At 36.9% G+C, this 24,408-nt stretch overlaps 2 long non-coding RNA genes across 8 annotated transcripts in view; both read right to left on the bottom strand.

The window, feature by feature from the left end:
• Window positions 1-2,450: 2,450 nt before the first annotated feature.
• On the bottom strand, window positions 2,451-12,418 carry LOC143893931 (uncharacterized). The gene is made up of 8 exons (XR_013255958.1): window positions 12,178-12,418; window positions 11,662-11,725; window positions 11,322-11,378; window positions 10,807-10,893; window positions 9,989-10,123; window positions 9,682-9,725; window positions 3,853-6,114; window positions 2,451-3,539 (listed from the first exon to the last, which is right to left on the bottom strand). It is a non-coding gene; the product is annotated as an uncharacterized LOC143893931 (long non-coding RNA).
• Window positions 12,419-13,641: 1,223 nt separating this feature from the next.
• LOC143894023 (uncharacterized) overlaps window positions 13,642-24,408 on the bottom strand; it is a 152,281-nt gene continuing 141,514 nt past the window's right edge. The window contains exons 4-9 of one of the 7 annotated variants that reach the window (XR_013255983.1): window positions 19,823-20,362; window positions 19,498-19,688; window positions 18,271-19,345; window positions 16,187-18,190; window positions 15,948-16,041; window positions 13,643-15,323 (exon numbers count right to left, since the gene is read on the bottom strand). This is a non-coding gene — a long non-coding RNA (uncharacterized LOC143894023). Of the gene's footprint in view, window positions 16,042-16,186; window positions 18,191-18,270; window positions 19,346-19,497; window positions 19,689-19,822; window positions 20,363-24,408 lie in introns of all 7 variants that reach the window. The other 6 variants (XR_013255982.1, XR_013255985.1, XR_013255986.1 and 3 more) reach the window with 6 other exon arrangements.

Raw genomic sequence — 24,408 nt, 5'->3', positions numbered from 1 at the left:
TTTACTGTTTCTTAACAATACAATTATACAATTCCTGAATATTTATTTTATTCGATATTCATCATTCTATATATATATATATATATATATATATATATAATATGCGAAATAAAAATTTGTGCGAGAAAATATGTTCTCCCATTATTACGAGATATATATAGATACTATAATATATATCTATACTTTCTATCAAAAAATACATGGATAGAATAGTTTTAAAATGATTACAAATGAGTACATTTAAGAATAGTAAAATGCGCCTTTATCTTAACTTTAATATATGCGGGTACAAATAATTCTGGGGTACCAACTCAATTCGAGACAAGTCGAACCCGATAATAGATTCTGAAAAATTTTATATACAATTATTTTGCAATATATATATCTTATTATTTATTAACTTTTTTATAACGTTTAAATTCGATTTATCAATAATCTAATATCAGGGTACCCATTCGATTTGTATCAAATTTTTTGAGTACCCGCATATTTTTTATTACATTCATAAATGTACAACAAAGAAAAACTTTAAATCTTTCCGATAAAGTAATAAAAATTAAAATTTATCAAATAAAATGTCCCCGTTTGCGCATGTATTTTATTATAGACATAGTATCTAACCTAATTAATTTAAAAATTAATATTTATGCTTCAAATCAGCTAATTCCCATGTATCTGAAAAGAGACCAAAAATTAAAAAACAATATACACGTTTGTAATTACATTCTTATGAACGTTTCGAATATATCGACAAAAGTGTGCAAACTGATTCTTGACTTGAATTAATTTCCTTAATGGTCTAAATTTATCGTTATACCCATGCATATGTTACTATTAATAAGTTACGTTATTGTTAAAAATAATATTAATACTAATAATACTATATATATATATTAACGGGAGAATATTTAATGAGAAGAATAAAATATTCTCTCAAAATATAGTAATTAATTCGGCGATTATAAAACATGGTAGTCGTCATTGACTCATTGCCACAACTGCTGCTTCCGGAAATCGTCAGGAAAAAGTGGGATTAATTTTGCCCCTGTGCAACGGAAACCTCAAATTTTCAACAAGGCGCCTAACTAGGCGTCGTGGATGGATCGCATGAAAACTGACAAGAAATAACTCTTCACGATAAAAATATTTCGACTCTACGTTGATACGAACCACGCATTTGCTGGCGTTCACCTGATGCGAGAGACAGCGATAAGGCCCCATCGCTGAAACAGCAATCGCGACTAGAAACGTGGTAAAAACGCGATATTCGCACAATAGCACAAATATATATATATATATATATATATATATATATTTACCGAAAAATATTTAGTAAATTAATTTAGAACTATATAAATTAGTTTCCTGAATTTAGAACTAAGCCGTTTTGTTTCGAATTTTTGACTTGTAACTGACAATAATGCCATCTCCTAATTCTCGGAACCATTTTCTCGAATAACATTCGCAATTCTGTAAAACACAGAAGTCAAATCTCACGAGTGAGAAGTTAATATTCGATCACTAGCTTAGTATAAAATTTTTGTATTTTTATTTAAAATTTTTATTATTATTATATATATACGTTATAAAAATTGGAGACAGTGTAAAACGTAAATTTAAAAAAAATTACTTGAATTTATTAATGGAGAAAGATTTTTTGGCATATTAAAGATAAAGCCTCAGACAGAAAATGGAAGGAAATAAAATAAAAAATTTGAACAAAAATGTATATTTATAATAGTGTTTTAATTTAAGAAATTTTGTGTTATACGCGTTTTCGATTTCGTGTAATCCAGTTTACACAAGTTAGGTATATACAATTTAATTATATTATACATATACAATTTTATATAATTGACATTTGCGATTTCTTAAAATTAAAAAAAATTAATTTTTGTTGAATTATACCCTCCCGCTTTATCCCTACCTACCCGTATGTTTATTTATTTCTATACCTAAATTTTTTACAATTATATTAATGAAGTTTCCTTCTCTTGTCGAAAACCATACCCCTATTCCTACCTACCTGTGCCTTTACTTATTTGTTTTTCTACCTACCCGATTTTTATCTAATTTTTATCCGTATTCCTACCTACCCGTATCTTTATCTAGTACATTTATATAATTACGCTTGCAGTTACCCGCAAAAAGCGTGCGTAAATTTAGTTTTAAATTGAGATCGTTTAGAAGTTTTATTAAGAGTTCATGCGGGATAGAGATTTAATTAGATGAAATAGAGACGGCATCTTTTTCCGTCTGATTACGTGCACTGAAAAAATTTATTATTTGCAAGAAAATAGATTTCTTTGAATTTAGTGTTTCCTCAGTTCAAATAAGTATATTAGGTAGATTCGAGAAAACGTTTTAAACTCAGAAAAACGTTTTCTTAATCTATCTAATACTTCTTTAAATTAAGGAAACTAAATTCAAAGAAATCTATTTTCTTGCAAATAATAATTTTTTTTAATGTACAATTGCACGTATACAAAAAGAAACTTTATAGGCTTATGTTATATATATAGGCTATACCGTTATGTATTTTTTAAAATTTGATTGGTGTTGCACACCAACCTACCTAGTACGATCCTCTTCGTCTTCTTTCTTCTGGCCAGAGTAGACTCACCTTTTGTAACACTTGGCCATATCCTGGCTTTATATAGCCAGAAATCGACAAGGAGGAATACTCCTTTTGCTGCCGGCTAATAATCGCCGACAATAAGCGTAAGATTTTACGCTTTTGTGATGCGCGAAACACGAACGCGTCGCGCGAAAGGGCCATCACATTAATTAAATCAATAACATACAAAATTAACAATTAACAGTAATAATAATAATAATTCTATAAGTATACAAATTAATTGCGCATTTATACTTTACGCGCGTTTGTTCGTATTAAAATATGTATCGAGTAATTAACAAATAAACGTATCAGATTGGAAACAATTTGAAAGAAATCTTTATGTCGACTTGTGCTTCGATTCGAAAAAATTCGATCCACGATTATGAAATTTATATTTAACTATCAAATATACAAACTTTATATAAATAATAAAACTGTAATTTAAAAATAAATAAATAAAAATTACTAGACACGCCATTCGGCATTCGTTAGAATCTAAGGCCCATATGCATATTCTCATCGATTCGAACGGTTCGTTGTTGAATTCTCATTTCAAAAGCATGCAGATATGAGAAATTCAGATGAATGACGTAAGATCCGAAAGAGATAATAAATTTCCCACACAATTAGAATTAATAAAAATATCTCTTTGTACTTTACAAATTATTAAAATTATTTTTCATATAATATATTAATTCAAAATTATTTTTAAATAAAGTAAAACTGATTGACTCTAAAATAATTACCTAATCAACTAAAACAATCTTCTATTTCATAAATATGTTGGATCTCACGCCATATTACTACTTTAACTAGTAAAAATCAGTTATCAATTATCTCAATAGATATATGTCAATTTATCACTCACCGACCCGATGCGCAACAGCGGAATTATATCTGCCACGTAGCTACGTTGATTCTGTAACAAACAAATACAAAATTCATGTTAAAACAATGTTTAAAAAACCTAACGTTTTAAAACAAAATTCTTATGCGCGCTGAACGTTTTATTCATTATTCAATTAAATATTTAAATCTATAAATATTAAAATATTTATCTAAATATTTATACATTTTCCGAAAATAATCTTTACAAAAATCAATTTTTATAAAATATTAAATTACTACTTTTTTCTAACTATAATATTATTTTTACAAATCACGGAGAAATAAAACAACTCAAAAATAAACAGAAAAAATTATTTGTATACAAAATAAAAAATAATATTCACCGCAAAGTTGTTCCGCTGGCGCCCGATGCCTCTCCTAAGCCTCCTCCTCCTCTCAGGTTGTCCTTTCGGGTTGTTAGCTCCCTCGATGTCCGACAAAACTCCACCGGCAGCACGTGTAAACGCGGATAACAATAACGGCGCGATAATTAATACATCACTCCCGAAAACGTGAAATAACGCCTTATTTTATCCGTGGAAAAATCGTCCGCGATAACCACGTTATCTCGACACGTTCAGAGCCGGACAACTGACTCGATTTGCTCGATTAAGGACTTAGCCCCGCGTGGCCAGTTGAATAGTGTTCGACAGAGAGAAGAGAGATCCTCGAAAAGTAGAAAGCAAGCTTTCTACAATGAGGATCATCTCCCCTCGCCACCGACACGTCATGGTAGCACCCTTCCACGCACAGTTAAGTCAAATTATCTAGGCAGTTCTTGTTATGCGATCCCGACACCTTTCCGCCAAGGACCACGCACGAGACAGCCGTCACGTCTGAGAACGTGGAAATTAACGCAATTATATGCTAATTATAAAAAAAAAAATATTTTACGCGACGATCCCAAAACGCGAATTAACGCCCGATTATTTCCGCGATAACCGCGTTATCTCGACGCGTTCAGAGCCGGACAACTGACTCGATTTGCCCGATTAAGGACTTAGCCCCGCGTGGCCAGTTGAATAGTGTTCGACAGAGAGAAGAGAGATCCTCGAAAAGTAGAAAGCGAGCTTTCTACAATGAGGATCATCTCCCCTCGCCACCGACACGTCATGGTAGCACCCTTCCACGCACAGTTAAGTCAAATTATCTGGGCAGTTCTTGTTATGCGATCCCGACACCTTTCCGCCAAGGACCACGCACGAGACAGCCGTCACGTCTGAGAACGTGGAAATTAACGCAGTTATATGCTAATTATTAAAAAAGAACGATGTTTTACGCGACGATCCCGAAACGCGAATTAACGCCCGATTATTTCCGCGATAACCGCGTTATCTCGACGCGTTCAGAGCCGGACAACTGACTCGATTTGCCCGATTAAGGACTTAGCCCCGCGTGGCCAGTTGAATAGTGTTCGACAGAGAGAAGAGAGATCCTCGAAAAGTAGAAAGCGAGCTTTCTACAATGAGGATCATCTCCCCTCGCCACCGACACGTCATGGTAGCACCCTTCCACGCACAGTTAAGTCAAATTATCTGGGCAGTTCTTGTTATGCGATCCCGACACCTTTCCGCCAAGGACCACGCACGAGACAGCCGTCACGTCTGAGAACGTGGAAATTAACGCAATTATATGCTAATTATTAAAAAAAAAAGATATTTTACGCGACGATCCCAAAACGCGAATTAACGCCCGATTATTTCCGCGATAACCGCGTTATCTCGACGCGTTCAGAGCCGGACAACTGACTCGATTTGCCCGATTAAGGACTTAGCCCCGCGTGGCCAGTTGAATAGTGTTCGACAGAGAGAAGAGAGATCCTCGAAAAGTAGAAAGCGAGCTTTCTACAATGAGGATCATCTCCCCTCGCCACCGACACGTCATGGTAGCACCCTTCCACGCACAGTTAAGTCAAATTATCTGGGCAGTTCTTGTTATGCGATCCCGACACCTTTCCGCCAAGGACCACGCACGAGACAGCCGTCACGTCTGAGAACGTGGAAATTAACGCAATTATATGCTAATTATTAAAAAAAAAACGATATTTTACGCGACGATCCCGAAACGCGAATTAACGCCCGATTATTTCCGCGATAACCGCGTTATCTCGACGCGTTCAGAGCCGGACAACTGACTCGATTTGCCCGATTAAGGACTTAGCCCCGCGTGGCCAGTTGAATAGTGTTCGACAGAGAGAAGAGAGATCCTCGAAAAGTAGAAAGCGAGCTTTCTACAATGAGGGTTATCTCCCCTCGCCACCGACACGTCATGGTAGCACCCTTCCACGCGCAGTTAAATCAAATTATCTGGGCAGTTCTTGTTTTGCGATCCTGGCACCTTTCCGCACAGGACCACGCACGAGACAGCCGTCACGTCTGAGAACGTGGAAATTGACGCAGTTATATGCTAATTATTTAAAAAGAACGATAATTTACGCGACGATCCCGAAACGCGAATTAACGTTCGATGATTTTCGGCGGACTCGGAGGGCAGAGAAACGACGGAATTCCGAATAATCCGAACGACACTCGCGAAAATGAAACGCAACGTACCGTTTATACAATCGGCGACGATTGGATTTAGTTTCCCCGTTGTTCGGTAAAAGCCTGTAAAAGATAAGATTACGCGTACGTTTAGGTCGGTACACTTGGTTGAGATATATAGGAATATAAGTACGCGAGAATAGAGAAATATACGAGAATAATATATATATATAATTAAAAGGAATGTATATAGAAATATATATAGGAATAATTTTCTTTACAATATGTGCCGTAAAATTATTTTTAAACAACAAATTGAAATAACAAATCAGAGTAGAATATCACATGTTTTGTTTACATAATTTTAAGTAATTATTAACAAATTTTAAAATTTGTTCAAAACTATTCCTAAAGAAACTATTTTTTTCAGGAACTCATATTAGTGAGTACGGGAGTTAGTCTTTTCGAGATACCTAAGCCAATGTCTAAAAATTAAATATTGTCTCACATCACACTGATTAATTTTATAACTCGATTTTTGAATCGAAGAAATAGCATGGGCGTTGTCGCCAACTTATGCCGAAATCATTGCTTTCGGAAATCCGAGTTAATACATTAATTCTGGTTCTGCAAGAATTTTAGTATCAAAATGTAAGTTATAAAAATATTATGTATATTAAATTTTTGTAAAATAAGATCAATCTATAGCTAAACTGTTTCACTTTTTCACATTGTCTCTAGCAGCTTTATCGGAAGTATATATGTGCAGCTTGCCAGCAGAATACTTGATACATACGGTAAATTACTTATCATTTAGAGAACCCTAAATAGGTTTTATAAGTGTAAAAGTATTGTAGTTCCGGTCAAATTGGCTAAAATTAAAATATATTGTAGTTTATAGGATAGGTAAATCAAAAGTGCCCACGGGCAAAGTCCAAAAATCAAAACTATAGAAAATACGAAGGGTTACAATGAGTGCCATTGGAGTTTCAGAAATACTTGTTTTTTTCACACGTTTTGTTCATATAATTTTAAATAAGTATCAACAAATTTTTTTAATTTGTTTGAGACTACTTTTTCAAGAGCTTATATTAGTATAAGTACGGAAGTTGGTCTTCCCTTAAGCCAATTATGTCTGGAAATATAATCAAACAAGCTTATTTTCAGCTCATTAGAATAAGAGAGATGATCTGAAAATATAAATAAAGAGAAACGCGTTTATATTTACGTTTATATTTTAATATACGTATTAGTAAGTATACTTTAATAGATGAAGAAGACTAACTAAATGTACTTTGTTTCTGTTAGACTTCGTGAAATCAATTCATGAAAGATAGTTAAGCATCTCATCGAAGGTCAAGGGACCTGCTACAGAAAGGAACAAATCTCGGATTTTTCGGGTTTATAATACTTCTAGTATAAATATTTTTCCATTAATACTTTCAGTATTAATAAGAAAATATTTATTGTAATATTTTCCATTAATACTTTCAGTATTAATGAGAAAATATTTATTGAGAAGAATTACATTTTCTCTCATAACACATTAATTAATTTTACTCAACTATAGAAATTGCATAATCGTTGTCGCCAATTTATGCCGAAATTATTGCTTCCCGAAATCCGAGTTTAATACATAAAAACTTAGATTTTATTCTGGTTCTGCAACAGGAGCCATCAATTTTCAACGAGCCAATAAGAATAACCCATCATGATGAAGATCGATTCTTCGCTTAGCGATCGCTTCCAAAAATACAGAAATAACGTGGTCTTCATCAAATACGAATTGCACAACACATAATTGAGATGTATTTAATTAGTATCTAATGACATAGACGTGAAGAAAGTTAGCGCAAGTTAGAAAATTATCTTTTAAATTAATTTACTGCCTTCAAACTAATTTACCAAATGTGTGTATTTAAATAAGCAAATGTTTTATACTTCCAGCCCTATATTCTAATATTCTAATAAGTTGGAAATATAGAGAAGCTATCTCTGGTTTCATATCTAAAATCGAATAATTCACGAGAAGGTCAACTCCTCATCAACATGAGCTTCTCACTGACAATGAGAAAAAAATGTTCTGGATTTTAGTAAATAGTTTGCATACAACTGCAACTCCTCCATTTATTAAAATGAAGAAACTTTTCCTTTTTATTAATATATGTGTATTCGCTGAGAAAAAAATATACTAATAAAAAGGAAAATTTTCTTTATTTTAATAAAAAGAGTCACAGTTGTATGCAAACTAATATTTACTAAAATCCAGAACATTTTTTCTCAGTGTAAGAAAATAGACAAATAAAATTTAAAAATTGTTTATAAACTTATGTGAGCATAACTTAAGCAAAAAATAGTCTTGTTCTAATTCTTTTCCTTTACATCTTTTTTTTTCAAAACAACTCACGGTATATACATATAAAAATATACATATAAATCTTTTTATATAATTTTTTAATGCAATCTTGGTTGATTGATCGTTATTCGAATCTCACTTCAAATCCATATCAAGTGAGAAATTCAAAAATAATAACATGAGATCTAAAAAGGATAATGGCAGTTTATTTTATCACACAATATATCTGTACTTTTACGGTTTTGCGTGATATATATTTCCTTATTCCATTTTTCATAGTATGTATTATCAAAGTTATATTTGCAACAACATATTTATAAAAAAATATATATACATATATATAATATATGTATATGTATATATAAAATAAATGCAATTCATTGGGTTATTAAAATATATTTTTTGTTCTTCTATAAAAGATATTTCTATTTTATAATATATATATATACATATTTAAAAAAATATTTATAGATATATATACTACATATTTCTCACTTTTACCAATTTAGAAATATTTAATCTCAGACAAATATTTGGGGAAGAGGCTAAAGAAAACAAATGCCTAACTCATTTAATAATTTATTCCCTATCTAAAGACAATTCTTTATTTCTATTTTGCATATATATATATATATATATATATATATATATATATTCTGTACTAATTCTTTTTGTGAAAAAAAAATCTGTATAAAAGCTTTATATTATTAAAATGCTAATATTTTGTTCTCAATACAACTTTATTTTTTCTTATTCCTTCTTCATCTTCATATTTTAGAAACTTTAGTGCAACTAAGAATTAAGTGTTTCCGTAATTTTGTCTTACATCTATAAAACTATAAAATTAAAATTATTATTTAAAATTATTTTTTATTATCTGAGTTAATTTTTATTTATCCTTTCTATTTTCTCTGTATATCTGTGAGAGTGTAACCTCGAGCATATTAGCATACCAATTTAATATATAACGCAAAATGAGTCCGAGATAAAATATCTATCATAATTCTTTATAGCTCAACCATTTTAACCTTCCGAGGCCATACCTTCTTTTTTAATATGCCCCGGCCACACTGGTTGATCGGCACCCAAACGGATTCAGTCTCATAATTTCAATTAATGTGCACGTAAAAATTCATGAAACATCTAATCAAACTATCTTAAAAATATTAGGTTTAAATTTTTGTCTGGGTAGCCTCGAAGGGTTAAGATAACGGATCCATAAGGTTCTATATTTATTTTTAATACAATTATAATAATATCTTATTCAAATATGTATGTCAATCAGTTTTTAACAGATCCGTTACCTCATTATAATAATGCTTTTTATCACTCACCGATCAACAGTGGAGTTGTCAGCCACGTATCAGCTACGATGATTCTGTAATATACAAACATAAGATTCAAATTAAAACGGTGCTCAAAATAATCAATAATTCAAAAGATAATTCTTACATGTACAGAAAATTTCTTAATAACTTTTAATTAAATATCTATTAAAATAATTATACATTTTTCAAAAAAAATCTGCATAAGAATACATTTTTATAAAATTTTATATTAATTTTTGTCTCTAATTATTATTTTTAAATCATCAAAATAAAATAATTAATCGAATAATGTTACGCAATCAATAATGCTTACCACAAAATTGGTCCAATGGCGCCCGATACCTTTCCTAGGCCTCCTCATCCTCCTCACGGATTCTTTCATTTGAATCCTTTCTTTTACTCACATCACATAACTGAGGAGTTTATACACAAGATTGATCTGTAACATCTAATGCAAAAATATTCAAATAAAAATAATGCTTCTATTTTATATAAACATATTTAAAAAATATTTTTTAGATATATATAAATACATATTGCTTGCTCTTGCATCAATTTATAAAATATTTAAAAGGAAACTAATAAATTAAAAATGGAAGAATAATATATTATAATAGAATAATATAATATAAGAATAATAAATAACTTTTGCACATCACAAGTATCATTTTATTCATATATATAATTTTGACAAATATTAAATAAAAGAATAACATCTTAATGAAAATGCTTTTTTATATATCAACTTATATAAAGTTTAATAAAAAAAATATAATTCTGATATAATTTAAACTATTATAAATTTTAATGATTTAGAAATATATTAATATTAACAAGCAATATTTTATATATATTTGCTAATATTAATCGAGTCATAAATAACTTATTAAACATTCAAAAAGTCTTAAAATATAATCTAAAATATTTTAAACAATAAGTAAGTGCAATAAATAAGTGAAATACGACCGTATCAGATATACAATCAAATCACGGAAAAGCTGTTAAATTTTGTATTTTTCAGACAATGTATTAAACATTAAACTATCACATTATACGATGAAAACGATATACTGCACAAATTAATAATTATTTTAATTCGTAACAATTAAGAAGTACATAGATTCACCTCACCTCATCTGTCACACTTGGCCACCTCATCGGCTTCTCCTTGTTTCATCTATCTCCATTACTGTTTCTTCGTAGCACTCATATCTGTTTCTTAAAACAAACAAAATATTGATTACAATTAAACGCAATTACAAGCAATCACTAGAATACAATAATCGCGTGACTTTACCGTACTTTGTACGATACTTTCAAAATTAATCACATGCGACGCGTATTTAATTCTATTGCGATAGCGGAGAAATAAAAGAAAAAATTATGGCACGTTTGTATCAACAATATTTTACAAATAAAAATGCAACGTTCTTAAGATGATGGTAAAAAGTTTCTCGCGCGATCGTTTGTGCATGCTAAAAGCGACGCGGCATCGCTAAATTGATTCATGCGATAGATCGGCCGAACAAGGCTTTCGAAATATGCGTTCCAACGAATTATTAATATCCGAGCGCCGAATCTATATACTTAACGATAGGTACCGTAATAAATATATTAAATGCAAAGTTAATACATGTTGTACTTACTAATTAAGTAAGCGACGCCAGTCGTTCCGCAGCCGATCCTCCCGTGTCTGCCGCGCTCTGGAAATAGAAGGAGAACGACATTAACGTAATTGACATGGCGAAGGTGCTTCGTCTCTCACACGGCCAACTTCTCGCGTTAAAAGTGACGCGGCGCAATATGCGGCGGCGGCGTCGCTATACTAGCGACTGCCCACCCGCGCGACACACCATCGGCCGAACAAGCGCCGCGAAATACGTATTTTCAAGAATTATTAAGACCCGCGAGCACCGAATCCATTACCACGCGACAAAAATACCGCAATAAATATTAAATGAAAAGGTCGATACATGTTATACTCACCAATTAAACAAGTCGCGACGCCAGTCATCGTTCCGCAGCCGATCCGTCTCATGTCCGCCGCGCTCTGGAAATGGAAGGGGAACATAATCAACATGGCGGAGGCCCTTCGCACGGTCAACTTATCGCGCTAAAATAAGCGGCGCAGCGCAGCGCGGCGGCGGCGGCGGCGTCACTACGCGTACCGTTCTGAACTTCGTGATTACGCATTTCTCGCACTTCGAGTAGGAAATACTATATATGCGCTTGCCTTTTACTACAATTATTATTTTGCATTAGGCGTATCAATGGTCTTGACCACGGCCTTACATACGTATGTAAGACCGTGGTCTTGACAGATATCCGCGATATTCGCGACATTAAAGAATATCATCGTCACTTTCGCGACCGCTCGCGCGATATACATATCATCGGCGATATACATCATATTTTCATGAATCATCAATACTCGAGCGCCGAATATGTACTACGCGACAGATATTTACTGCAGTATATAATGAATGCAAGCTTAATATTTACCAGTTAAACGAGCCGCGACCCGCGACGCTGCTCGTTCCGGAGTCAGTCGCCGTCCCGGTCCCGCCGGTGTCAGCCGCGGCCGGCCGCCGGCCTGGAAGTGAGAGAGAGGAGAACGTAATCAACATGGCGGAGGCGATTGGTCTCTCGCGCGCGGCAAACTTCACGCGCCAAAAGTGACGCTGCGTCGCTACGCGGCGCCCTACTCTTAATTTCACGTTCACGTATTTCCCGCATTTCGAGCAATGAATAATATATACCCTCATATTTGTTCGACGGTCGTTATCTCGCATTACACAAGTTAAATAAAAACAAGATGAAATTGCAAATAGATATCCAAAAATATAATCGCTTTAACGATTATCTATATGCGATAAATCATCGGTGGAACAAGATTCGCGAAATACGGTACGCGTTGAAACAAATTATCAATGTATGAACGCCAAATCTATATTGCGTGATAGTTAAGTATTGCAGCAAATGATAGAGATGCAAAGTTAATATGAGTTTTCCTCTACCAGTTAAGCGTGCGTGTTGCGATGTCACTTGTTCTGGAGTCGATCCCGTGTCGATCCGCCGCCGCCGCGTTCAGCAAATGCAAAGTGAATGCAATCAAGATGTCGCAACGACTTCATCTTCCGCGCGATTAACACTTTAAGCCGAGTTTGTCGCGGGAGCGCTACGCGTCGAAAATTGATTGGTCCATACCATACACATGTGCATAATAGCTTTATGCTTACGTATTATGCGTTATGCAAAAGTCTGTTTCCCGCTTTAATTTTAGTTTCGCGTTCACACATCTTTCACAATTTTAGCAATGAAATGATACATATTCGCCTTTCACGACGGTTATTATTTTTCATTAGAATATAGGCATATTAATATTATAGAATATAGATATAGATATCCGCGATTCTTGCAATATCCAAAAATATATGATCGTCTCTTTGTCGATATAGTGTTCGCGCGATACGTCTTAGAATGAGTCTTGTAAAATACGCGTTCTAACATAGACATGCAAACTCGAATTGTTATAAGAAATATACAGTGTTAATATAGATTTTACTTAACAATTAAACGAGTCGCGACGTCACTCGTTCCAGGACCGAGACGATTCATTCGTGTCCACCACGTTCTGTTAATGCGATGAAATATTCAAAGATGCAGCATCTTTGGTCCGGTAATGTGATACTTACGTAACAGTGGGCTTCGTGTAGCTTAATAAAAAAATGAGATTCGAATAAATGGCTAATAAAAACGTATAGTTAGTCAATCAAAAATACGCAATTTTGTATAGTAGCCAGTAATCAACCCCAATAATTTCGTAAAAACTATATTATGTAAAACTATGTTATTAATAAATAATTGATACGCCATGTCTTTCAGTTGTTTCATTCGTTTTTGCGATTCGTGTATTTATATTTTAGGTATGTTCTCGACTTAATATTAACTCTTTCTAAATTACAAATTTTTAAATAAAAACTAAAATATATTTTAAAGTTTTTTATTTCAGTTTTTATTGATTTGTATGTTAATAGCCCTAATTTTCTTGGAAACGCAGCAGAAACTCTAAAACTCTTTATGAAACAGCCAGATATTTTACAAATCGTGCATATTTGGCTTGGTACATATAATTTTTTCTAATTAAAGCAAGAAACCTAATTCGTAAATTAATCACTTGTCAATTATCACATACAAATAATAATCGCTACTAAATAATGGTTACACTGTGTGAATATTTAAATTTCATATATACAATTAAAATTTAATTTGAACTTAATTTAATTCAAACTCTGTTTTTGAAGAAGCAAAACGAAAGAATTGTAAGAGACAAATGTAATGGATAAATATTGCTTTAATCATTTTCTAAATATCAATGTATAAAATGTTTCTTGAAGTAACATGATCTAAAACGCGCAAAAACTACATAAAGCATTTCTTTTAAGATTTTTACTTAAAAAAAAAGCAATAAATTCATGCATATATAAATTGTAAAACTGTTATTATACAAAATATAAAATGATAATTGATAATTATGCAATTCAAAGAGATTTAGATTTTTACATCGTATATGTGTGTGCTACATGTAAATTTTCGCACTCGACATCGATGTCGCTGATAGCCGTTTTTCCAATAAAAAATCTTGTGCTTCCGCGCATTACACAAAAAAACATTAAGCACAAAAATCATCAAAGAAGCTAGCGTTCGGAAAAAGAATATTCGTTGCCGACCATTTCCGAGCAAGGACCTCTTGATCGACAGATTTGATTTCCGCGTCTGGTCGCGACAATGCGCGTTAACATCCGGCATTCGAGCCGCAGAAATAGCTTTCCGTTCCCGGCGTCTCCGCAACGATTTAGAATATCCGGCAAGGTGATCGTGGCACGTGGCCGACCGATGGGAATTCGCATGACGCCGTCGAATTTCTTGGTCGCCGGCCAGTAATGTATTAACGCGGCGAGTAATGTATTTTGTATTCAATGAAGCAAAGGGAGCGAACCCGTCAATATCCTTCGCCGTTGGTACCTCTCTCTCTCTCTCTCTCTCTCTCTCTCTCTCTCTCTCTCTCTCTCTCTCTCTCTTTACATACAATATAAAACGAATCTATGTATATCAAACTGAGAGAGAGAAAGAGGGAGAGGAAGAGATGACGGAGCACGTCGTGCCGCAGCGCAACATCCAGTAATAACGTTTATTGAAGTGTAAATACGCCTCTCAGAATTTCTGATGCAACCCCGACCGCTTCTTCCGTGTCGCGTCGCGACGCGTGAGCGCGCACGTATATCGCGATGCGTACGGAGGAGCAACGCAACAGTCCAACGCGACGTTCGATCCGCCGCCCGTAATGCGAAGGGTGAAGGCTTTCTTTCTTTCTTTCTTTCCCTTTTGCTCCTTGTTTTCGCGTAGGTCTAACATTCTCGCGTCCCCGACATGCAACAGTAAAATCGTTCGCGATTCGTACGCAAGGTATATTATTAGACCTGGGACAGTTTCAGGCACTCGAGGAAACTCCTAGCGTGCTTGTGCGAGATGCAAGAAAGTGCAAGACGCCTCTTGGGAAGAGATGGAAGAATCCCAGTAAGTTTTTTTACTCGCTTCAAATCTTCGCGATGTATTGTGTAGTACTTACGAAGAAAAAATCGGAATCGCTGGAGACAAAAAATGTGATATTACACTTATTATAAATAAACAAAGCATAATTCCTACAGATTTCTGATAAAGCTGATAAGAAAAGAATCAAATTGTACGCGTATAAAAGATAGGTATGTAAATGTAAGGCTGTTTTCCTTAGTCTGTTCTATTCTTCATTTCTATTCTGCTAAGAAATATTGAATAATCCTCTATATTCTTCTTGAATTATTATGAAAATGAGAGATATTGTTATTTATCATGTAAAATAAAATTAGAATTATATATTGCGTAAAATGTAATGCAAATTACAGTGCAATTTTACTTCACTAATCCAAAAATGCTATTTCTAATTTCAATTATAAAGAATAATTTATTATTGCGATTATCATAATATGTGCTTAATTTGCACATTCATTTTTAAAAAGTATGTACGTTTTTCAATTAGCCTGTACGAGCAATATAAATCAAACATTTATTATCTACATTCTTCCGTGTTAATAATTCTCCCTTATCATCCCTTTCAGCCTCTTTGTACAAGAATGTTATAATAATAGTAACGAGTTCTTAAGGAGAATGGCGTGTGGCGAAAGTTATCGCTTGAAAAAGGACATTCTTGCGCTTAACCCTTGCTTGAAATTTACATGTATTACAGTCGCTCGCGTGAGTCATACGGCGGCACGTTAATTATCCTCGGCGTTCTTAGGCTTATCCCGTAGGCTCTCGAAAGGCCGATATCTGAAACAAGACGAGACAAGCAGTGTTAATGCCTTATCTAGCCGCGGGATTAATAATGTCGTTGCCGCGTGATAAATCAAGCGACAGCGAAAGGGTTGTAGAGAAGAAGGGCGACCGGTACCATTCGCGTATTTTAGGTACGTACCATCAGCGAGAACAGGAAGAAGGCTCGCATAGAGGAGACGGAAGAGGCAGACTTTGTAATCTATAGTCTCTCGTGGGGCCAGGGGCAAATCCGGAGTATCCCGACAATTATCAACCGTCGTCCTTCCTTCGTTACTTACGTCGAACACTATCCTTAGGCTACAACTTTTCTGGAATTTTTGCAATGCCATGTCCTCGCGTTCGTGTAACTGTAACAGTATACCAATACTTGGCAATGATATCGCTTAGATTTTGCATTATAAAAATATATTTATTACATATCGCAATTATCTTATTATAAAGATTTAAGATAATTATACATATATGATACGTAACTATATCGTAAAAAATATCGCTACTATTAACGGTTATATAATGGAATGTTATTCAGATACGATTATTCTTCTTTCTCTTTCGTATAATAGCTTCGTTATTTAAATACGTTACTGTTTTTTGGTAATATGCCGTGGTTCCGGAAAATTCGTTTTGCATGCGACTTTTTTGGATACAGAACACTGTTACTCGCTTACAAGTTTTTCTACTTTTTTTTGTCATCTTTCTTTTCTAAATGAGCTCCATAACGTTCTCTCTACCTGATATTATCTGTTTGTACTACGGGAATGTCAGGTGTGCTTAACTACCGACCACTAAAGGGGTGGCATAGCGGCGCGTGAAACAGCGAGGAGAAGGTCGAAACTTACCTCCCAGAGAACACCGAGAGGATATCTCGTAGGTCCCACTAGTGCATTTAGAATAACTTACGGCATCATGAGATTACAGGTCTGCAGCATAAACTCTCCTTACCCTCCCCGCGCGTTGGAGGGCCCCATGTCGGTGTGCCGGTGCCATTAATTAAGAGCTTCTAAGGACTGGAAAGGGTGCAATCTTCCGTACGGAGACGTTGCGAAGCGTTTGGGTACCGTCGACGGAAAGAATTTAATCCTGCATCAACGTGTGCTCGTATGCGAATTATGCACGTTCAAAGTTGTTCGTTTGCTCGCGTGCGAGATTGTTAAGTGAATTGATCTTAACACGCAGCTAAAAAATAATAACTTTCCGATTTATCGAAAAATATGCATCGGCAAGATTATTTAACAACGCCATATTTTCTAATGAGTAATGCGTTCTCAAAGTTTACACACAAACTAATGGTAATCGATCGTCATATATTCATTTATTAACTTTTGAGATAAGAAAAACTTCAAGGATACGGGCACGCCGCGCACCAGTTTGGACCAAAATTTTCTTTCCGCGACGCGGCGCCGTCAGACAGCGAAATATTCGCCGCTGGGCTACGGACCCTTCAGTATTCAGTGCACTCGATCACACAACAGTTATCAAAGGAACTCATTTGAGCGGCTGAATGGATAGAAAGGAAGTCAATCTCGCTACGCGGAGATAAGGCAGCAGCCGGTTTCCAACCCCCGTCATCCAGCCACCAACGTTCACCTCACCCTCCCGCGGCATGTAGCGCCGCTCTCTCACGGACGATTCCCATCCCTCTGCAGTAAGCCTGACTCCGTGAACGGCGACTTCGTCTATGGAGGTGTCTTATGGCGCTCTTCCTTCTTCCCTCCTCTGCTCTCTCTCTCTCTCTCTCTCTCTCTCTCTCTCTCTCTCTCTTTCTCTCATCTCTACGCGCTGCGGAGTCAACCCCAGGATCTCTCATGTGAGCGTGTGTCAATACGTCTCGCCTCACCTCACCATATGCAGTCTGCCTGGAAGTCCGCCGACGAGTTATACGAGTATTTTCTCCTTTCCCCTTTCGGATTATCCTTCTCCTTCCTCCTTCATCGATCTATCCGGCGCGCATCTGGTTTCCGATTCCACTTAAGCCGCGCGCAGACTTGAGTAACAGGTGCATCTCAAATTAGGCGGTAGCGTTCGTAATCCCTCGTCGCGGCGCGTAGCGACTCGCGAGAGAGAGATTGCGAATACATGCAAAGTATAATCTCATAGTCAAGACAAAATATCCGCACTCGAAGAATCTTCGGGTTTATCATATCTGCATCAGAAAACATACTATCATGAATCACCTCGTTCAAGTAGAGTAAAAAACTTTCAGATATGATTATTTGAACATACTTTTTTATCCGTTGGACATCGTCGAGAGAAGCTGCACGTTGTCATAAATAAATTACGGCAACGACACGGGGTGTTCTCCCTGAGAGTTGGTACCATCTTACATGTTTATTAGATCTCGAGCACTCGAGAAGCGAGATGAGGGTGTAACGTAATTACATGTAAATAAATGTATGGGTCTAGATAGTTGTTGCCGGTAGGAGTTTGCATCACAGACCCAAACGTGCGGGATAGATATAGAACCGGCCTGCAAGAACTACTTCCGCTTCTTTACTTTCCTCCGAGCCTTCTTTCTTTTTTAGTACCTCCCCCTCTCTCTCTCTCTCTCCCTTCGATATTCCCTACATCCTTCTCGTATCGTCTTCGGACGCGTTTTTGCTCGATAGCACCGCTCCGCCGCTCGAGACAGTATAATTTTCGCGAGTACGTCTGCTTGAGCACGGCGCGCAAAGTTTTTCTTTAATATATTCTTACATGCGCTTGTAGATTAGATTAAAACGGCGAATAGACCCCTCCGCGTGCCCTGCTGTCCCGCACCCCTCCGTCGCCCGTTGGTCGCCCGTTCGCGAAAGATGGCGAACGCGCGCAGTCGTATTTATATGATTTATTTAAGTGGCGTGAGACGCTGAAAGCCCGCAGAATGGAATGGGAGGGAAAAGCGGCGCGGAAACGGAATTGGTTCGGAGAACGAGCGGTCGTATACCGTGCACCGTGAACCGGATGAGGATAGCCGGCGAGACCGGCTCTCCGGGAGGGGGCCAAATAAAAGATAATCCCGCCGGTCGGTTATGATAATGCCGTCGCAGGAAAAAGGCGCGAAAAGAATTAAGACACGACTCTTATTGGCCCGGGAGCGTTGCCGCGCGCGGGTATACGTTGCCCAAGGGAGACCTTCATCTCCTTCGTTTTCATCTCTTCGTCGTAGTTCTTGGTCCACGGTTGTGCTTGCGAGCAAGCAATCGTCGCCTTAATTTGCGGATGATGCTCTCGTAATTACAAGCGCTTCTCAACTCTTAAGCAGCCGCATAGAGCGATGAACCCGATCGCAGATATTCGCACCAGCGTAATTGCGTTCCAACTGCACAAAAATAAAAGAAGTTTATTATTATGTACTCTTGCTTATACATATATAAATTACTAAAGATTGTTTTTAAATAGATAAAATCGCAAAAATTTGGATACTTTTAATCATTTATTATTTAGACCTACGTTACACATGCGTACATTTACCTTTGGTTCCACTGGACAACCATTTCGATTTTTATTGTTCCGTCTCGTGGTATTGCCTTGCGAAGGATTAATAATCGTGAGCGGCGACGAGACGAGCGTCGAGAGCAATCTTTCAGCCTTTTCAGAGAGACGCGTGTTGAGGTAGAAAGCACGGTGATCGCGATATTCGCACCAGCGTAATTGCGCTCCAACTGTACAAAAATAAAAGAAATTCATTATTATGTATTCTTGCTTAATTGCTTATATATAAATTACTAAAGATTATTTTTAAATAGATAAAATCGCAAAAATTGGTTACTTTTAATCATTTATTATTTAGACCTACGTTACACATGCGTATACATTTGCCTTTGACCCCACTGGACAAGCATTTCGATTTTTATTGTCCCGTCCCGCGGTATTGCCTTGCATGCGAAAGATTAATAATCGTGAGCGAAGATGAGACGAGCGTCGAGAGCAATCTTTCAGGGGAAACGCGCGTTGAGGTAGAAAGCACGGTGATCGCGATTACGCGCGCTGTCACCCGGCACACGGCGAAATATACTCTTTGGCACCTCCCGGGCTGCCGGGCCCCGCGGACGTGTTCGCGGCTGAAATTATGCGCTCGTTTACTTCGCGCCCTGGGTATCATGCAAACAGTTACGACGCCGCGAGCCACGGCTGGGTGGTAAAATTACATTTCCAATTCATGAAACGTCAGTTATACAGAGGTGGGAGGACGACGCTGGTCTCTCGCCTGAAAAGAGCACACGCGTTTTCTCTCCTCCCATTTTCGTGCACGTATCCGCACGTATCCGCGTGTGTTTTGAGGCAAGGAGAACCCGCTCGAGTCATGGAATCAAAACCGCGAGCTGCTAACGTCTCTCTGTAACACAAAAATGATTAAGACTAATGAGAAAAAAAAACTACATTTTTTTCTTTATATTATATTCATAAAAAAGGAGACCGCGCGCCTCCTGTAAATTATATTAAAATAAAGTAATTAAGACATATTATTAAAAATAATAGAACTATCTATTTAATATATATAATTTAAAAATGACGTTTACATTGGTTGTAGGTATTTCTGTGAAATAGCAGGATGATACACATTGTGATTGCCTCAATTTATAATTACGATAAACATGTAACGTTTTCAGTATATTGAAATTGAGACATTGAAAGTACGTATCTTCTCGCATGCACACGCAAAAATGGCGCGTCGTAACTTTATGAAGTATAATGTAATCAGATTTTTTATTAAAGAAGAAAGGAAGGATGGGGTAAAGTATCGATAAAGTGTGACGGATTTCCTTCTTCTTTATCGTCTACGCATGAATACGGATAATAGTCTTTAGGGATATATATAGGGAGTTATAGAGAGGCTTCGTATCTATATAGATAACTATCTCAGAGGCAATATCGATAACTTTCATCGGAACAAATTATTACCTCATTTCTCGCTCCTTGATATCAATGTCACTTCAAGCACGAAAAATAAAGGTAACTTTTTAAAAAAAAAAAGTCCCGTAGATATTAAGATCAATTCGTAATCAAGTCGCGAGTTAAAGCAAGATAAGATTATTGAATAGAAATAGAACATACAGAATGTCGCCGCTGAATAGAAAAGTCGTAGAAGTAGTAGACAGAAATCGATATTGGACGAGCTTTCATGAAATCTACTTTAATCAGAAATATACGAGTCGCAGTTTCGACGGGTGAAAGTTGATTACACGTTTTTACCATGCATCTCTTTTACAAGCTGCTTGCCTTATCAAATCAAATACTTTATTGGTATGATGTATAGACCATTCCTAAAAGATGCGAGATGTGTAAAGAAAAACTAATGTCAAGTGATTCAAACGAATGATTTGTATGCGATGAGATTATCACTGCAGTATTTATCAGAATTTAGAGAAATCTCTTCGAAGAAGGAGACAGTAATCACAGGATCATCCAACCCAATCAGCGCCAATTTGTCGCCGGTGCCACGAGATTAAGTCTCCGTAAGAGGACGCAGTGTCAACCGTACTGTCCGTGTACTGAGAAACGTCTGCCAGTTCCGGGATTGCGTAGGTACCGTTGTAATCCGTAATGCAAACAAATCCTCCACGATGTCCAATGAATGTTCGGTAAACATCAGAGAGTATACGACGGCGTTGATTCCACGTTTGGTCGACTCTTCGCCTGTACCGCGCCCGTAGTAGGTGTCTGTATGCCATAATCACCACTTCGTCTGGGTTAATTATAACCCCGTCTAATTGCCTGTAGGTAAAATCCTTTGCAAACACGTCCCGCGTTTGCCATTCCCGGTTCTGCAGAGAACCGTGTCAGCAGATCGACCGCCTGATTAAGGCTTCCGGACTGTCTCGTTATATCGACGCGGCCGACGTCGCGAAAATTGTTTGGCCGGGAGATCACGCGACATCTCCGCGATTATCCGAAATTAATCTACTACGATATACCTAGCCTTCTTTCTTTCTTTCTTTCTGTCTTTTACGTCAATCGGGCTGCTTCACGTGTGAAAATATATATATGTATATACATTGTGTATATGTCTAGATATATCTATATATGTCTGTGTATGTGTATAGATATATCTAGAAGCCACGTTTATGTGTGTACGCGCGCGTGGAGTGACGCGACGTAATTGAATTTTTGAAAAAAAAAGCGGAACGCATTTAGAGGAAAAGTCGATTACAGGCTGCGCTGCCTGGCGATGTTATCGTATAAGAGTAGTTTTGACGGTGGAAAGTGAGGAATAAACGGCGTGACTGAAATTTGTGAATATATATCGAATTTTCGCCAGGATTTAGGATATGTTCCCATGAGCGAAGAGTTTTTTTTTTACCATGATAGGATATGACGGTTTCGCATATTTCGCTTGTCAGTTCGTTCCGAGAACCCTCGAAGAATTCATATTTCTTTGCAAATGATAGGTATTGATACGCAAATAAATCTCAATTGTTCCAGAAAGAAAGTAAATTTTCTTTACTAAATTAGTTTTCCTTAAAAATAATTCTCTCGAGCTTTTGTATAACTGTGGGTTAAATCGCTGTTGGATTAAATTCTTTCATTCATCAAACGCGCGTTTTAAATAACTTTCAGCCGATAGCGCACTTCGATCGGAAATAACTCTATTCCTGCGAGCGTGAAATTAGACTTAACAAGATCTCGCGAGAAATAAAAACACGTTTTTTTTTCTTCTTCCTTTAACTCAGTGAATTTAGTGTCGCATTGGGACTTGCGTAACCGTACCGGCCGCGGTCGGCGGCGCGGCGCTTGATAAAACTACTGGCCGGTCTGGTTTCACCTGCACGTAGAGAAAACGCATTGCACATCCGCGTGTAACGCGTCCAGTTTGATTTATCGCGGGATGAGACGTCCGGGGCCCGTCGAACCAACGAGCCCCACCAACGTCAGGGCAGCGTAACGCCGCCGCGACGTGCGTCCGAAATCGTTCCGTTTCCCCGCGGGGAGCAGGTAAGCGCGATAGGCTACCCTAATTTATGGGGTCACCGATGGGAGGAAAGAAGGAAAGGACGAAGAGATGCGGAGTGTAATCAGTCAACTGTATAAACGATGCGGTTCAGGCGCTTTGCCTGTTTTGCTGTTGCGAAACGATTGCAGAAGCACACACACACACACACACACACACACACACACAAGAGGTAAGATATTTAAATATATTAACTCGGTTAAATTTTTTTTTAAATTTCTTGCTCTACAGGACGAATATAATTATCTCGGTTAAACCGACAATTATATCAAGTACACCAAATTGTTATTAGTAGAGAGACACTCTATGGCATTACACTACTACGTTGAATGAACTTTAAAAACGTAGCAATATATTAAGCAACTACGAGAGAAACGGAGAAAGACAATGAACTGCCACTTTAATGCAGGATCAACGCAATATTTTTCAATAAGGAACCCCAAAAACGCATTAACGGATATTCCCCGTATATATATCATGGTGGTAATGACGCGCCTCCACAGCATCGCCACCCCAAAGGCCTGGAATGAGTTCGGTGGAAGTTACTTGCCAAGTCGAGCAAACCTTATAAATGCCATCGTGGAACCATAAACCTATGATGCACGAGCGGTACCGACCACCATGGGGTCGAATTCTGCCGACTTTCAAAGTCTGCTTGCTCTTCTCTCTCGTATTTCATGAACGTCGTTAACGACGGCAACGATCGAAACAGAAAGACGTCACCGAATTCATATTTTTTTTATTAGTGCAAAGGAAATCTCGTCATGCATTTAAATAACAAACATATAAATTGATATCCATAAGCTCAAACTTTGTTTTTATTAGTTGTTGGTTGTAGAGCTTTTTCAATTTATCTGCAAATGTATCAGTTTAAATAAAAAGTTTAAAAAAAATAGTACATACATATAAAAATAAAATATTTTTTGTGTATAATATTAACTGGTTCTGGCAGCTTTCTCGCTGTTGTGCGAAATTACGTCTGTATAAGAGCAAAGTAACCCTCGTTATCCGATTAGCGGCTCGTTATTTAAAACCTTAGTGAACACTGCAAAATAAATTATCGGACAGCCGAACGCGAGAGGGTTTTACGAAGAAGATAAACGGACGGACGAGCGGCGCGTTTTCCGCAAAAGCGTAAAACCAACTGCACGGGCATTCGAAAAGCCATCAGTTATTTCGACGGTATTCGAAGGCAAAGTTGTGCAAGCGATTATCCGAGTTGGTGTAAAAATATCGATTCGTGGCAAAGCGATCGCCCATTCCGGCGTACACGCACGATGTATATGCGCGTTGGCTGCAACGGGATTCGTGCTGTATCCAGCAGCACAGCCAGCCAGCCAGCCAGCCAGCCAGCCAACGAGCCAACCGGCTAGCGCGGTTACCGCTTTGACAGTTCGCACAGTTCGAAATCCAATAAAAAGCTAATTGAATCT

The sequence above is a fragment of the Temnothorax americanus genome, unplaced genomic scaffold, assembly GCF_048541705.1.
Source record: "Temnothorax americanus isolate GAGA-0224 unplaced genomic scaffold, ASM4854170v1 Scaffold13, whole genome shotgun sequence".
NCBI classification, from domain to species: Eukaryota; Metazoa; Arthropoda; class Insecta; order Hymenoptera; family Formicidae; genus Temnothorax; species Temnothorax americanus.
The sequence above is the reverse complement of the archived record's forward strand: the minus strand, read 5'-3'. Positions and strand labels throughout refer to the sequence as shown.